The 16,063-nt window shown below is 37.4% G+C and overlaps 1 protein-coding gene and 1 long non-coding RNA gene across 2 annotated transcripts in view; one reads left to right on the forward strand and one right to left on the reverse strand.

Annotated features, from left to right (window-relative positions):
- The window catches only part of opcml (opioid binding protein/cell adhesion molecule-like), a 277,043-nt gene that overhangs the window by 76,378 nt on the left and 184,602 nt on the right, over positions 1-16,063 (forward strand). The window lies entirely within an intron of this gene.
- On the reverse strand, positions 3,716-6,273 carry LOC146660218 (uncharacterized). The gene is made up of 4 exons (XR_014913439.1): positions 6,159-6,273; positions 5,093-5,241; positions 4,226-4,390; positions 3,716-4,148 (listed from the first exon to the last, which is right to left on the reverse strand). It is a non-coding gene; the product is annotated as an uncharacterized LOC146660218 (long non-coding RNA).

Below are 16,063 nucleotides of genomic sequence, written 5' to 3' on the forward strand. Positions count from 1 at the left end.
GATTCACAAACAGATGGGGTGACACCATAGACAGACAGATACAGACGCGGACTCAGAGGCAGACTGAATATAACACATAGAACTTAAACAATCATCATCAAGAAAATGATAACGAACTAAAAGCGCTGGGTCACCGACCCAGGACCATGACAAATGATTCATGTTGGATATATTTACTGTATTTTTACTAATTTAACAACCTCATCATTGCATTAGTCGCTTTATGCTATAGCATTACGCTTACATTAGCTTGAAGCTCAAGGTCGTCATTTTATTTAATTTATTTTTCTGGGCTTACAAACAGGACACACAACATTTAGATAACCGTTACACTGAATCTTGGGTCTGTGTTGAGTCTTCCAGCTGCTGACTACAGAAGCTAGATTGACCTTTCAGCATGTTTATAGCGGCTGTGGCTATGTGCTGGTAATGTTACCGTGTGTGAGCAGTCACATTGGCAGCAGACATGTTTCAACAAACTAGTCATATCCCGGCCCTACATTAGCTTGTTTAATGGTTAAGACACTGCAGGTACCACCACTTACTACAGACACCGATGCAAGTTTGTAATAGTCTGTTAATTTAGACTGAAAGAATATAGAAAACAATATTAACTCACATTATATATGTTAATTACTAATTTGCTTATCGCATAATTTCGGTTACCATTAGCTAACTGGAGCCTAACATTGGCCTTTCATGGTTTTCGATAAATAGCCCACATACCTGTAAAATAACAACACCCCAGTAAAATTCCACATATATAAAGGGTCTACACTCTTTCTCACTGGTGTATTAGCTTTAAAATCTTATTTACCTTCAAGTTTAAAACTCCAGATGGTAGTAGATTTTCCAAAGCGAGAGAAAAAAATGGCGGACAGTGCAGCCGATTTTTCCTTTCCAGGGGGCGGAGCTTGAGGATAAAACACAACTAACTTGTTTCTTTTCAACATGATTTGTTCTAAAAGAATGAATATTCTTAAAGAATATGTGAAAATTAAAAGACAAAAATATGTTTAGATGTGAAATTTAAATTAGTCATGCTGGATATATGAAGTAATTCTATGCAAATTCAACAACCACCCTATTGCATTTTTTTCAGTGTACCAGTAGCTGGTGTTTTGTCCTTGCTGATTCCTTTCTAGGCTTTTCCTTGATGTATTGGACCATGTGCCAGTTCATCTGAGCTGCTATGACAAGAGTTTCCATGAGGCATGTTATTGGTCAGTAGTTGGACGTTCTTGAGGTTTAGGACTGTCGTGCCTTCAGTTAGCCATTCTGGGTGTGTGTCACCCTTTAGCATCTGGTTCATTTGTGCTGCCAGACGCTCATGGAGTGCAGTTAGCTTTTTTTAGCCAGTAGGCATGAACCATGTCAGGATCTGGTGCTGTCCAACTCTTCATATGGTTACTGGATGGTTACTGGATCCTATTCAGGGAGTTTCATATGGTCTAAATACTAAGAAAAAGATCATATGTGTGTTATGACTGACAATGACAAGAAAGCATGAAATAATAAAATGTAAAGAAATAAGAACTGAGGGAATCATAAATAAAACACAAAAAACATAAAAAAGTATAAAAACCACTCACCCATATTTATAATATTCATAAAGACATATAAGACATATACAGAAAAATAGACGTTATATGCATATTTAAATTGCACAACAAAAATAAATAAATAATAATTACTGTAGGATCCCAAAGAATGGTGGTGGTTCTGTTAAGGTATTGGTGTCTGTCAAAGTTTTCAAGTTGTGGGAACCTTTCAAACTATAAAAAGATGGAATAGAGATGGACTGGTAACGGAAAAACAGCACATTTTACTTTGCTGAAGTAGGAAGCTCAACGCACAGCCTCACTCCTTCTTTACTTTAGGCCTACTTTAATTCCTCAAGAGTGGTTAGGCAGAAAGCTTTTGGTCTGGTTATAAACAGACTAGGAAAGATCTTAGTCCACTAACTTAGTGGATCAACAAGCTGTGGATATAGAACGGATTTGATCCATTTATGGAACTTTATGTTATAGGTTATTCAAACAATAAACACAGCAGTTAACACAAAATAAAGATAATTGTTAAATACATGAAAACAATATTTAAGCACCTCAACAGAAAAAACAAACGAGCTGAATACAGGACAGAAACAGGAAATACCAAAATGAAACTAACATCATTAGTGCAGTGGGGTTTTGGGTTTATTTATTGAATAAATGCTTGCTATTATATTATTTATCTACAGCAGATATAGATTAAGAACAAATGAAAGCGCATCTCAGTGAGGCTACATATTTAAGAGAGGAAAAAAGGTCACCACTAACACCAGGTTGGTTTCATATAAAAGTCACATAAGTTGAATTAAAATAAATGTAGTGGATGAGGTTTTATTGTGTAAATGTAGCTAAACCAGAAGATATTTACAATATGTACTTGCCAGTACATATTTATTTGATTTCAATTTTTTTCCAGTTTGAGCTTGAATGGCAGTTACTGAATGTTTGCAACATTGTGAGTTCTCCTGTTTCTGTGTGTCATTATTTAAATTATAATCTGATATCAAAGATTTATATAGATCAGATTACTATTGCATCTGTTTCATTTTATTTTCTCCAGCAGAGTAATAAACCATTACTGGGACACAGCATTTGTAAAGGTTACACCGGCATGTGGCTTGGGGAATGTCTAAAATTGGCATTGGGTAATTAATTGAAAGATGACCAAATGTGAGTTTCCAGTGGCTGGGATGATTGGAATGAACACAAATTGATGCCTCTGTCACTCCTGCTTAGCATTTTAACACAGATAGAATAATGGCAGTGGAACAGAAAAGCAGCTGGGATTTAGGATCTCTTATTTTCAATATACAACAGACTATCACTACATTTTACTTGTTAACACTGAATACTAAATCATTCAGTTTATTTATTTCTGAGTCTGGGTACTACTGAACAGGTAGAGACACATGGTGCAAGGACAGCAACAAATTAATATAAACATTGCCTGCCACTAGGTTATTTGGAAGGGAGAATTTTTTATTATAAAATGGCTATAAAGTAAGAAATTATCATGGATGATATTTAATAACATATGAAAAACCTGTTAAAGCAAACTTAAAAAGTGTGTGACTATTATCTGGAAACAACTGCACTCAGAAAAATAAAGGTGCTAACTGGAACCAAAAGTGGTTCTTTCTCTCTGATGCCATAGAAGAACCTTTTTTGGTGCCACAAAGAACCTTTCAAACAATGGTTCTTTGAAGAACCATTTCTTTCAGTGGTTCATTGAAGAACCTTTAAAGGTGCTCCAAAGAACCATCAAGAAATGGTTCTTTGGGGCACCTTTAATGATTTTTCAAAGAACCTTTTTAAAAATGGTTCTTTAAAGAATCATTTTTAAAAAGGTCCTTCAAATGGTTCTTTAAAAGAACCATTTTAAAGAACCTTTTTTGAGTGGTTCTTTAAAAAACCATTTTAAATCTTTCAAAATAAAATGCATCATAAATTGAATTTGAGTAGGGTAAAATAAATACAAGCACAGCATAGACATATATTAATGGTTTATTGTCATTTTGTAGTTACCAAAAGACAAAAAGGCATTTTAACCCTCAGCACAACATCACTACTAATACATGTCACATATTAGTGTTTTAAACAGTAATATTTAAACATATTTGCTATACTATATATATATATATATATATATATATACACACAGATAACACAACAAATAATACATGTATTGTTTAATTAATAAAACATCAGAAAGTGATAAAACACATTAGAAATAGCAATAGCTTCATAACAGACCAATAAATCAACACAATTTCATCAGCAGATGTTTGCATGTTCAGTAAAAATATTTCAACAACAAGTTTATGATTACAATGATCAATGAACTTCAGCCTTACGTTATGTAATGTACGTTTCATGTTGTACTCATGGTCCTTTGTTAGTCCAGTTTAGGATAATGTCTCTGACGTATGTTTCATATCAAACATATGTCATATCAAAACAAGCCCACACCTGCAGTTTTTCACTGGTGTTTCCTGTCAGCTGGTCAACCTCACTCAAGTGGACATCCATATCAGCCAACCAAATGACAAGTTCCTCCCTTTGTGCTTCAAATCCCTCCCACTCTGAGACAAGGAGCTGAAAGAGAGAGAAAAGAGTCAATTATAAAGAAGAGAGAAAAGTGAAACCCTCCTCAGAAGGTCTGACTCGCATACCTGCAATTGACCTGTGATGGACTGCAGTTTGGCGTTCACGTCATCCCTCGTCGATGCCAACAGCCGAGTCTGCAGGGTGCCCTGGAAGAGCTGAGTTAATGTTCGACTCGTCCTGGTCAGGCTCTCCAGCTGGATGATCCGAGGTCTCCCCTCTCACCGCTGCCTCTGAACACAGAAACACAAATTGCATCTGGAGCAGGAGGTGCAGATTTTTTTTGCTATTCTTTTCTAAATCCAGGCTAGATCACGTGGAGGTATTTGGAAAACTTTTTTGGCCAGCGGAGGACTGTTGTCTTGCAGAAAGTCAAATCAAACATATGCGATACACAATCAATTCACAAGAACACATTATAAAAAATAAGTCCAGTTCTTGCCTGATTTCAAGTGAATTCTGCATCAAAACAGGGTGACAGAAGTAAAACGAGTGCACAAAGCCTCACTTTGTACAAGCCTGCTATTACAGTTCTCCTCTATGCAGACGACTTTCCTGTTTTCAAGGCACAACTTGCATCTGCTGTACGAATCTTATGGATACACACTAAATGAAACAATAGTGTGCATGACTCCAGATTCTGAGCCCTCATCCTAATAGGGTTCCAACATAGCAACAGCAATAAAGCAAATGTTGAGGCTTCAAAATACAAAGTCCATAAACCAATGGCTGACATGGGTTTTATCATAAAGGTGATAAATATACAGATTTCAGTCTGTCTTACAGATTTGATGTTCATTTACCTGCAGATGCACTATACGTGCCTGCTCCATGGTTTTTCCACAACATTTTGCACATCACTATTAAATACAGGAAGTAGGTGAACTAAAACAAGTCATCGTTCTTTGTGAGAGGACCATATTAATGAAACAAACCTCAATGACATCATAGGGATCCCTACAGATGCTCCTGCTGCTTCTCTTCCTGCTCATCCTAAGCTTCCTTCTCCTTGTCCTCGCCTTCCATCCAATTGCAATTCAACCTAATTGTGTTTCTCCCCCTCCTCTTCCTCATTTTGTTGGAGCTGTGAACACAATGTGAATCTGGATTAATTTGTGCAAACAATTAAAATCTACAGCTTTTTGGTCAGAGGTGCTCTTGTGATTTAAGCCGGGTAGAGTAGATTTATGTGTTGATGGTGCCTGCTTCAGCTCTGGCTGCTGAGTGATATTTACACCCTGGCTGGATTACAAACTTTAACCATGTGCTGAACTTTGGCCCAGCGTTGATACCTCTTGTTAGTATAACGACCTCTTCTTAGCTTGTATGTATGATGTATGATGGTGGATAAATGAAATATACAAAAAAATTAACTATATTACAAAAGAACATCTATCTTGGAAACATCAAATGACCGGAGCATAACTTGTCAACTAGTCCAAAACTAAGTTATGCAGGAACAGTCAAAGACACACCTTCTCATGTCACATTTCTATTCATTTCTATATAATTCGATTAGACAATAAAGAGTCATTTAATCTAATTATTCATTCAAAACTCTTATGCATAGCTGTATTTTATACAGCTCATGCAGAATTAAAAGTACAGGTTCATGTGAGTATTTAATGTACGGCTCAGATCTACAGAATTTCAGAGTTTCTAGAGCAGACACAGAGCTCACGTCACAACAGGCTTCAGGCGCCATTTTAGTGACTTTAACAATATATTAAATTTTAATTTCAGTCTAGCTGACATTAGGTTGTGTACGCAGCATGCAATTGAACCACGTATTTTAGAAGCCAAAGGTTCAAATTAGCTAAGAGCACCTTCACTTAATTATAACAGTGGTTTTGTTAAGAAAACAGTTGGATACTAAATTGCGCTGACGTCAACGGCTAACGTATCTAGCTAATCGCTACTGTTAGCACAACATCAACAGCAAGCTACAATGACGAGTAACAAAAACAAAACCGTAATAAGGTTTTAATGAAAATGTTTTACCTTTTCTAACAGTCCCAGAATCCACAGCTTCAAAGTCCAGCAGGTACTGAAGACTGTTATCCGTTTCGCTGTCACCGTCCGTGAGTTTTTTTCCCGAAAGGTCAAGGCCCACCGCTTGCGCACTCTGTCTGCGCATGCGCATCCCAACGACCGACCCCCTCCGTCTGCTCCCGGGAGGTTACAGTATGACGTGTTCTGACGTCACTCTCTCTCTCCCTGTCATTTATTTGGCTCGAAACACATATTAACAAATTGCTCAGTGATGAACAACTACTCAGATCATTTACCTAAGCAGTGCGCTTTGTCAAAACGAAGTGTGTTCATTACACTGACATTCTGTTCTGCAATTGTTATTTACTTGTATCTTATAATTTGACTTTACATACTGCTGGGTGGTTTGTAAAGTTTACAATAACTAGTGTTATCATTATGCTATATTTTCAAAAATATATAATAATCTCAAAAGTAATGCCTTGGAGTAGAAAATAGTAATGCTTTATTAAAATTTAAAACTAAAGTACAGTATTTGAATGTGTGTATTGTGTCTACTGTCTGTTAACTCACCATATTCATAATGGGTTAGCGGGGTTAGGGGTGCGTGTGTGTTTGGGGGGGGGGGGGGGGGGTGTTAGGGTCTATAGGCTTTGGCCCCCACCCCTGCCACCAGTATATTTTTAAGCAAATATTTCTAATTTTTCTTTGAATATTCAGTTTCCTACCATCTTCTCTTAAAGGGTAATTGCCAGGTATCCTGCCCTCCCCCTTCGCACACACATGCACACAAAGAAAACACACAGTATAATTCACAGCCTCGTTATAGTGAATACATATTTATGCCATTTACACCATCAAGCTTAGATTGCTAAGGATGAAGAACCTTTTGTTCTTTAAAGAACCATTTGTAATAGCTGAAGAACCATCCACAAAATAAAAAGGTTCTTTGATGTATGATGGTTCTTTAAAGAACCATGAAGACATCTGAAGAACCATTTAAGAACCATAATTTTTCTGAGTGTGTGGTAGATTCTGTGTGATTAGCAGGAAACAGAGCTGCAAAATGCAAAACTGCCTGTTTCTATTTAATAGCATATTAATAACCTTTTAAAACACACTTAACGAATAGTAATGACTACCAAATCAAAATCAAATCAAATCAAATCACTTTTATTGTCACATCACATGTGCAGGCACACTGGCACAGCACATGCGAGTGAAATTCTTGTGTGCGAGCCCCACAAGCAACAGAGATGTGCAAACCCAACAACACAAACGAGCAAAATACAAGAATGGCCAACCTGAAACTAATAAATATATGTACAATATATAATAGTGTATGCATTTCTGGATGTGTATACTAAATATTTTCCTACGTGTGTGTGTGTGTGTGTGTGTGTGTGTGTGTATACACATTTTTACAAATTAAATAGTAAAAAAAAAAAATAATAATAATAATAATAATAATAATAAAATATATAAAATATACAGAGTTGAATATGTGCAAAACAAGTGGCATTTATATACAGTGTGGAGTGCATAATGTTGAAGTTCCAGTAGTGAAGCTGAGGTGTCTATGACGTGTTCAGCAGTCTGATGGCCTGGTGGAAGAAGCTGTCTCTCAGTCTGCTGGTACGGGACCGGATGCTGCAGAACCTCCTTCCCGATGGAAGCAGTCTGAACAGTTTATGGCTGGGGTGACTGGAGTCCTTGATGATCCTCCCCGCTTTCCTCAGGTAGCGCTTCCTGTAGATGAAAGTGTTTCCTGTAGGAAACACTTGTAGTAGTTTCTGTGTAATAAGCAGGAATATAATACTATGGTCATGGCAGCTGATTAAAACAAGCTTCGGGAAGTCTGTAATGAACTGGAAACACTTATGTAAAATCTTAATAATTAGGTTTAAAAGAGTAATACATATGAATACATTAGATTTGCACAGGAGTATAGAGCACCCTATTTCACAGCATATTTTATACATGGATGTCCTGTCCAGAACACAAAATAAGATGCCATCCATGTTCTCCTGCTTGTCCAATTCAGGGTTGTGGGGGGGCGCAACAACATCGTTCTTCACTGCCTTCATCATTGATTGACCCCCTAACCATCCAAAGATCCAACCTCTCCTGCAGCAGGTAGCAAGCCATCTGCTTGCATACTGAAAATAGTTAAGTTTTAAAAGAAAAACAATGTTAAAGCAACCATAATTTATTTGGCAGTTCCTTGAGCAACAATTTACAGATACAGACTGTCCTATTGATAAAATGCACCATTATAATTTGTGTATAAAGTAAAATAATGAATTCATCTTTTTCCTTTTCTGCCCAAAACAACATATTGGAATATTTAATGTTTATCAATAGAAATAAACCACTACAAAATTTGCTGGTGGTGGTGGAAATAATAAGGGTATTTCATGACTTTCTTACTTTAACGCAACCTTAGTTTTTAGAACTACTCTAAGTATTATTAGTAGTGCTGTCAGCGTACATTTTGTTAAAATAACGTTAAAGCCATAACCGCATTAAAGCGGCAAATATCCGTTAGCAAGCTATTGTGGATCACCCCGTGCGTGGAGCTGGACGGCACTAACGCGTTAACCGTGATAACGCGAGTTTGCTTTAATAGGCTATTAATATGCTATTAGGTAGAAACAAAGTTTTGCATTTTGCAGCTCTGTTTCATGCTCATTACACAGAAACTATCACAGGTAATTGAGTGGTAATAACTTTGTTCTTTACCCCTATTTACCCCATTATTACATTCTTGTTTCTTCCTTGCTACCATACTATTACCACTTCATTTCCAAGCTATCTTCCCACATTGTTGCCCCCAGTTTTGGGCCCTTATTATCCAATTACATAAATTTCATATTACTCAACTATAACCACTGTTGCTACCATGATATTAATTAGCTATTACATGGTTATTAATTTGGTAATTGCATTGTAATAATGTAAAAATTACCACATTAATAACATATAAATAACCTGTTATTGACCTGTCTCCATTGTTACCATACTATTACTCCTTTATTGTCGAGCTGTAATAGAAAGTGCTTCAAAAATAACCCAAAAACCTGAAGAGACATATCACCCAAATGTAAGAGAGCAATGCAACAACAAGTCACATAAATATATATCACAAATATAAGTTAAAAAACAGTTATGTATACCAGAAGCTGGTATAAAATGAGCCACAGAATAAACGTCAATAACTCCCAACCCTGCTCTTTTTTCTGGCTAAATAGTATACTGGTAAATATAGTATTTTTTATGTATTATTTCTCCATAATCTTATCTAGTCTTATTCATAGTGTTATTCATTGTTTAATCCATAACTCTGTAGTTGTTAAAGCTGGCTGTGTGGCAATGAGAATTAAATTCAAATGCGAGTCTGACAAACAATGGAGAAAATACCAAAAAGGCAACTTCATTGCTGAATTTGACTTTAACTTGAGTATAATATACTTTGTAGAGGTACAGGGGCTGCGTTTGTTCTGATTTAAGATTCTCTTGGAACCTCACAAACGACGGATCCCCTCCAACCTCCAAACACCACAGTCTGTTTCAGAGAGGGCTGCAAGGCTACATAACAATCAGTCCCACAATTAACTGGCCAAAGAACCCAAACAGTCTATTGTATGACTAGTTCAGCTGGCATAACGCATGAAAGAGCCTTAGTTTTAATTTTCTCTGACTTGGGAGAGAGCATGAGGAGAACAGTCCATGTCACTTACCCCAGGGGAACATTTAGGATGCCTGGCATCAGACACTGATGAAGCCACAGATTCTTGCAGAGGTGAGTAGCATCGATGGTGAGAGTGCCACTTTCTCCTCGAAGAGGATGCAAACGTGATAGAGGGTTTAGTGGTGGGAAGTGATATTCAATTTAATTTAGTTAACTTTTATTTATGTAGCACCAAAAACACAACAACAGTCACTTCAAGGTGCTTAGTATTGTAAGGTAAAGACCCTACAATAATACGGAGAAAACCTATCAGACTATCAGACCCCCTATGAGCAAGCACTTTGGCAACAGTGGGAAGGAAAACTCCCTTTTCAACAGGAAGAACCATGCTCCAGGAGGAGCAGCCATTTGCCACGACTGGTTGGGGATGAGGGGAGGAACAAAATACATGCTGTGTAAGAGAGCCAGAGATGAATAATAACTCATAATTAAATGCAGAGTGATGTATTTATTTCAATTCAGTTCAGTTGTATTTATATAGTGCCAATTCATAACGGTTGCCTCAAGGTATTTCCCAAATGTTTCAACTAACATTTTTTATTTCATGCTTATTACAGTATAAAGCAGTTCAATTCAGTTCAACTGAACTGAACTGAATTCAATTATTTCTGGATGTGAAAAATGCATTGCAACTTTCTAACCTGCTGTTCTCAGATGGTTTTATCAGTGCCCCAGGGTATGAATCCATTCAACTTTATCAAAACTGTAGAGTGACACCCCATTAGTTTCCCTCGTGGGGGTCATTAAAGTTTCATCTATGCTAATCTAACCACTTGGTGGCATTTAATGAGAATAAAAAAAAAGTTAAATGGTGTGGCTGTATGACCTTTCTATGGCAAGATGTATATATGGATACAGCTGGCAGAAAGATTTTGTAACACTTTAGTATTATAAGCCCCATCTTGAGAAGGTTAGAAAAGAATGGTTTAACATATCAAATGTTTTGAGGCTAAGTTCAACTCAATTCAATTCAGTTTTATTTATACAGCACCAAATTACAACAACAGTTTCCTCAGTGCACTTTATATTGAAAGCTAAAGATCCTTCAATAACACTAACAAAGCCCAACAATCATATGCCCCCCTTTCAGTAAGTGCTTTGGCTGCAGTGGGAAGGAAAAACTCAACTTTAGTAGAATAAGGTTCAGGGAGGGGCACCCATCTGCTGTGAACAGTTGGGGGTGAAGGAAGGACAAAGACACACTGTGGATGAGAGTGTCAGAAATTAATAATAACTAATGATTAAATGCAGAGTGGTGTATAGACACAGAGAGTGAATAAGGTGAATGAAAAAGAAACAGTGCATCATTGGAAGTGCAGAATTCAGGGTTATTTTATGCATATGGCATTTTTATTTTATTTTATTTTTATTTATTTATTTTTTTCATTTTTTATTGTTTTTTTAACTTTATTGCTATGTCTGGTTTTATTACTATGTGCATATTAGTATTGTACAGCACTTTGGTCTACCAGGTGTGTTTTTAAAGTGCTATATAAATAAATAAATGATGATGATGATGATGATGATGATGATATGTCTTAAGCCTAACCTTAAAAGTAGAGAGGGTATGTGTCCCCCAAATACAAGCTGGGAGCTGGTTCCCTACATCTGGAAGCTAAAGGTTCTGCTCCCCATTCTTCTTTTAAACAGCCTAGGAAACACAAATAAACCTGCAGTCTGAATGGGAAGTGTTCTTGTGGAGACAAAAGACCCAGCATGACCCAGATGCTCCTGATAACTTTTATTTTGTTAACAGTGTTTCACTGTTTTGCACTTTCACTCTCGCACTCCTGCACTTTGCAGTTCTTAGGGCTCTGTGCTCTCTCCCTCTATTGCTACTGAAAAAGAGAATACATGATTAGATGATGCTCACCAGCTGCGAAAACCAGCCTCCCCAGACGCCATACCCTCAATCTGCTGCTCCAGTCCTCCCCTGCACCCGGGTCACCAACCACACCCCCACAGTTCTATTGGGTTGATATGGTATTATAATGTCATTAAGATGAGATGGAGTCTGATTATTCAAGACCATGTATGTGATGATTCAATTTAATTCAATTTTATTTATATAGCGCCAAATCACAACAGTCACCTCAAGGCGTTTTATATTGCACAGTAGATCGTACAATAATAGATACAGAGAAAAACCCAACAATCATATGACCCCCTATGAACAAGCACTTTGGCGACAGTGGGAAGGAAAAACTCCCTTTTACCAGGAAGAAACCTCTGGCAGAACCAGGCTCAGGGAGGGGCGGTCATCTGCAGATGAGATGAGAGATGAGAAGGTTTTCAAATTTGATTCTGTATATAACATGGAGCCAATAAAAAAAAATGCCAATATAAGAGAAATATGCTCTCTCTTTCTAGTCCCTGTCAGTAATCTTGAACATTACACAATACATTTTGGATTGAGAAGGCTTTTCAGGGAGTTTTTAGGACATCCTGACACTAATGAATTACAGTAGTCCAGTCTAGAAGTAATGAATACATGAAATAGTACTTTAGGATCACTCTGAGATAGTATATTTCTAATTTGAGAGATACTGCACAAACACACAAAAAATAGATAGTCCTACATATTTGTTTAATATGCACATTGAAGGACATATCTTGGTTAAAAAAAAAAAAATACTCCAAGATTCCTCACAGTGTTACCGGAGGCCAAGGTAATGCCAGAGTAGGCATCTGGTTAGATACCATATTTCTAAGATTTTTAGGGCTGAGATACCTCAATTTTATCTGAATTTAGAAGCAGAACATTTGAGGTCATTTTTCTCTTTATGTCTTTGTGTCTTTAAGACATTCCTGTAGTTTATGTAATTGGTGTGTTATACAGGCTTCCCTTAGGCAGTATTATTAGAAGGCATAGCATACATTTTCACTGCTATGCAGATGACACCCAAATCTATCCATGAAGCCAGATAATTGCTTCCCTTAGGCAACAGAATTGGTCCAAGCACGGAAGCTTGTAGAACTCTATAATTAACTTGAAGGCTTGTCTTGTGGCTCAAACCCAAACCCTTAACAAAAGGTGCATAATTTTACAGTACAAATAGCTGTTTAGAACATATATTACTCCTGTAAAACTACAATGTTTTAATCTCAATATGTCTGTATCAAGTGCAGTAAAGAGAAGGGAACCATATTTCATTGTATGTGGGAATGTAAGGTATTGCAAACCTTCTTGACCTAATTTAAAGTTAATAGAACATGTTAGTCGATGCAAAATTGTGCATTTTCCACATTCTCCCTGAACAGTTCATACTCCATGGAAAGAAAAGAAAGCTGTTAAACTTCTGCATGTTACATGCCAAATACATTATTTATTTAAGATGGAAGGATATACATGGACCCCGAATCAATGGATCAAAGAAATGACGTGTAATCTTGCAATGGAAAAGTTGACATTCTTGGCTAAAGAAAAGATTGAAGACTTCTACTGGATCAGGAAACCCTTTTTACAATTTATAACGGATTTGTTTGTACAGAGAATTATGTTGTAACTGATATACATATGTGCTGAGAATATGACACTTTTGGGTGGGTTGGGGTTTTCAGGGTGGGAGGGGTTTTATAAGTTGAAGGCCTAATAAAATGTTCAGGAAAAAAAAGAAAGCTCAACACGTTTGTCATTGTCCAGTCTCCACAAGGATTACAAAATGTCCAAACAAATAATAGTCCATTTTTAAATCTTAACTGGAAAAGGCTCACCACTCCCCATCAGGCTGTCTTCACACAAACTTGGACACAGGAACAGTTTGAAAAAAAAAAAACCACCACCAACAACAACAACAGCAACAGTAGGGGCCAGGTTTCACTAACTGGAAATTGGAGACTGGAGACACAGACACAACAAAGCCAAAATGGTAGGTCACACAGCATTAACTGAGGGACCAAAGCAGTACCCCTTTTCTAACAGAAACCTCCTGGCAATGTAGTCAGGGTGCTTACAACACAACATAGTCTTGTTGAGAATGGCAGACCGAGGCACACATTTGGGGTTTGGTGGCGATCACTCAGCCGCTTTTTGTGCTCCTTTGTCCTTAACAAGTTTGAACATGTGGCTCTTCTGACATGGTGGCTTTGACGGAAGTAATGCTGAATAGAAGGAACAGTTTGCTCACCTTCACCTTCCGGGAAGAGTGTAGGTTGATAGCTTAGTGATGCTCAAAGGGAGATAGGCCTGTAAAATTTTGGATGTGCTTGACCTGCATCAGCTGAGAGCTCCATGTTCACTGAATAGAGAAGACAATGCACTGAAGAGCGCTTTTCAGCTCCTGGTTTGCATGTACAGTCAGGAACGCCAGATTCTTGTGATCCATTCAGACTATAAAAGGCTGTTCTGAGCCCTCTACCCAATGCCTCCACTCTTCCAGTGCCAGCTTGATGGCACAACGTTGTAATTTTTCTCTGTAGGTGAGGCACATAGATGCATTTTACTATCATCTTGCTTGGAGGGTACTGCCAAAAGTCCTAGAACAGAGGTGTCTGATTCAGGAGTTTCACATTTTTCTCCTTTTACATCCATTTCCTCCAGGAGGTGCTAAATTACCAGGCAGATGCATTTCTGATGTTCCTGGAGAGACTGGGAAAAAAAATCAGGATGTCATCAATTTATACAAAAATGAAGTGATTAATGAAATCTTGTGACACATTGTTAATGAGGGCCTCAAAAACTTACCAAGCATTGGCCAAGCAGCCTACAAGGCATTACCAAGTAGGGCTGCTCAGTTAATCAGATTTTAATCTAAATTACGATCTGGGCTTTCAACGATCATTAAAAATGACTGAGCCGATTATTAGCACCTCCCTCGTGCTTTACTCTCACGCTGCTCTGTGTGGCAAATCGAGCGCACCTCTCTGCATTTCGAACACACGTCACAACAATTAAGAGGACCCGAGGGAAGCTCGGAAAGCTTGGAAAGCTAAGCAGAAGTTATTTGGAGAGGAGAGGATAATGGCTGCTGAAGAAAGAATGCCGTTGGTTGAAAAGAGAGGTAAAACGACTTTAGGGATGGGTACCGGTATGGCACTGGTTCTGACATAAACGGTAGTAACCACACCGAAAAACAGCGCACATTTCGGTGCTTTATTTCGGTGCTTTTTTTTTTCTTGAGATGTCATACACTTTCCAAGGATAGTAGGCGGGCCCAGGTACGTACGTTGTTTTAGAGCAGAGCTACAGATTAAAAATGCCCACGGCGAGCAGTCAAAAGTCTGGCTGTACTTACTTCACAGCAAAAGATGCAAACTCAGCAGCCTGCAACAAGTGCTTTAAGGTGATACTGTGCAAAGGCTGTAAAACCTCAAATCTGATGAAACACCTGGCGACGCATAGCGTTTTTTTAAAAGCCGAGAAATGCACCGGATTTGATAGCTTGCTGCAAGACCTCACACATCTACACTGTTAGCCTTTGCAGTAATTTCCATAGCTTAGTAGTGCAAAATCAACAGTAAAAAACTCTAAAGGATGTTAGCAGTTTAGTACTGTAATTTGCATGTAATTGTGGGAAAATTCCATGAGATTACATTATTTTTACGGTAACTCACCGTACTCATGGAAACAGCTGTAAAATACAGCAAATGTAACAATTGGTGATGTTACTGAGATTATACTATTACACCATCCGGATTTCTGTTGTTTTCTACTGTAGATCTAAGAGTATTTACTTAAATCCTCATTCAGAGTGTATTACTATAAAATGTGATTCACTGTGAAAGTAGTATAACATACTTTCACAGTTTATACACAAGCACTCATATATATTCAAATAATTTAAAAAAAATTTCATTTATCTGTTACTACCACACACCAAATCCGGTCGTTGGTACTTGCTGGCTTGTGTAGCCACTAGGTAACAAAGCTCAACACTGCACCTAGCATCCTGGAGCACTTCTGTTGTATTTTGTACGTGTTTTGGAGTTTGTACATGCTTTGGAGTTTTTACGTGTTTCGGAGTTTTTACGTGTTTTGGAGTTTTTACGTGCTTTGTGTCTAGGGGCCACCGTAAATATACTTTTATTTATTCACTCCACATAAAATGTAATAAATAAATCATACAATACAAAAATCAACTATTCACATTTCAACTTTTAACTATTTAAATTTTCAGCTTTTTCCTTTTAAACAAATTTAAAGTGAAACAACACAAAACACTGC

Source organism: Rhamphochromis longiceps, linkage group LG10, assembly GCF_057381845.1.
Source record: "Rhamphochromis longiceps isolate RC_006_pf linkage group LG10, R_longiceps_female_GT1.1, whole genome shotgun sequence".
Lineage (NCBI taxonomy): Eukaryota > Metazoa > Chordata > Actinopteri > Cichliformes > Cichlidae > Rhamphochromis > Rhamphochromis longiceps.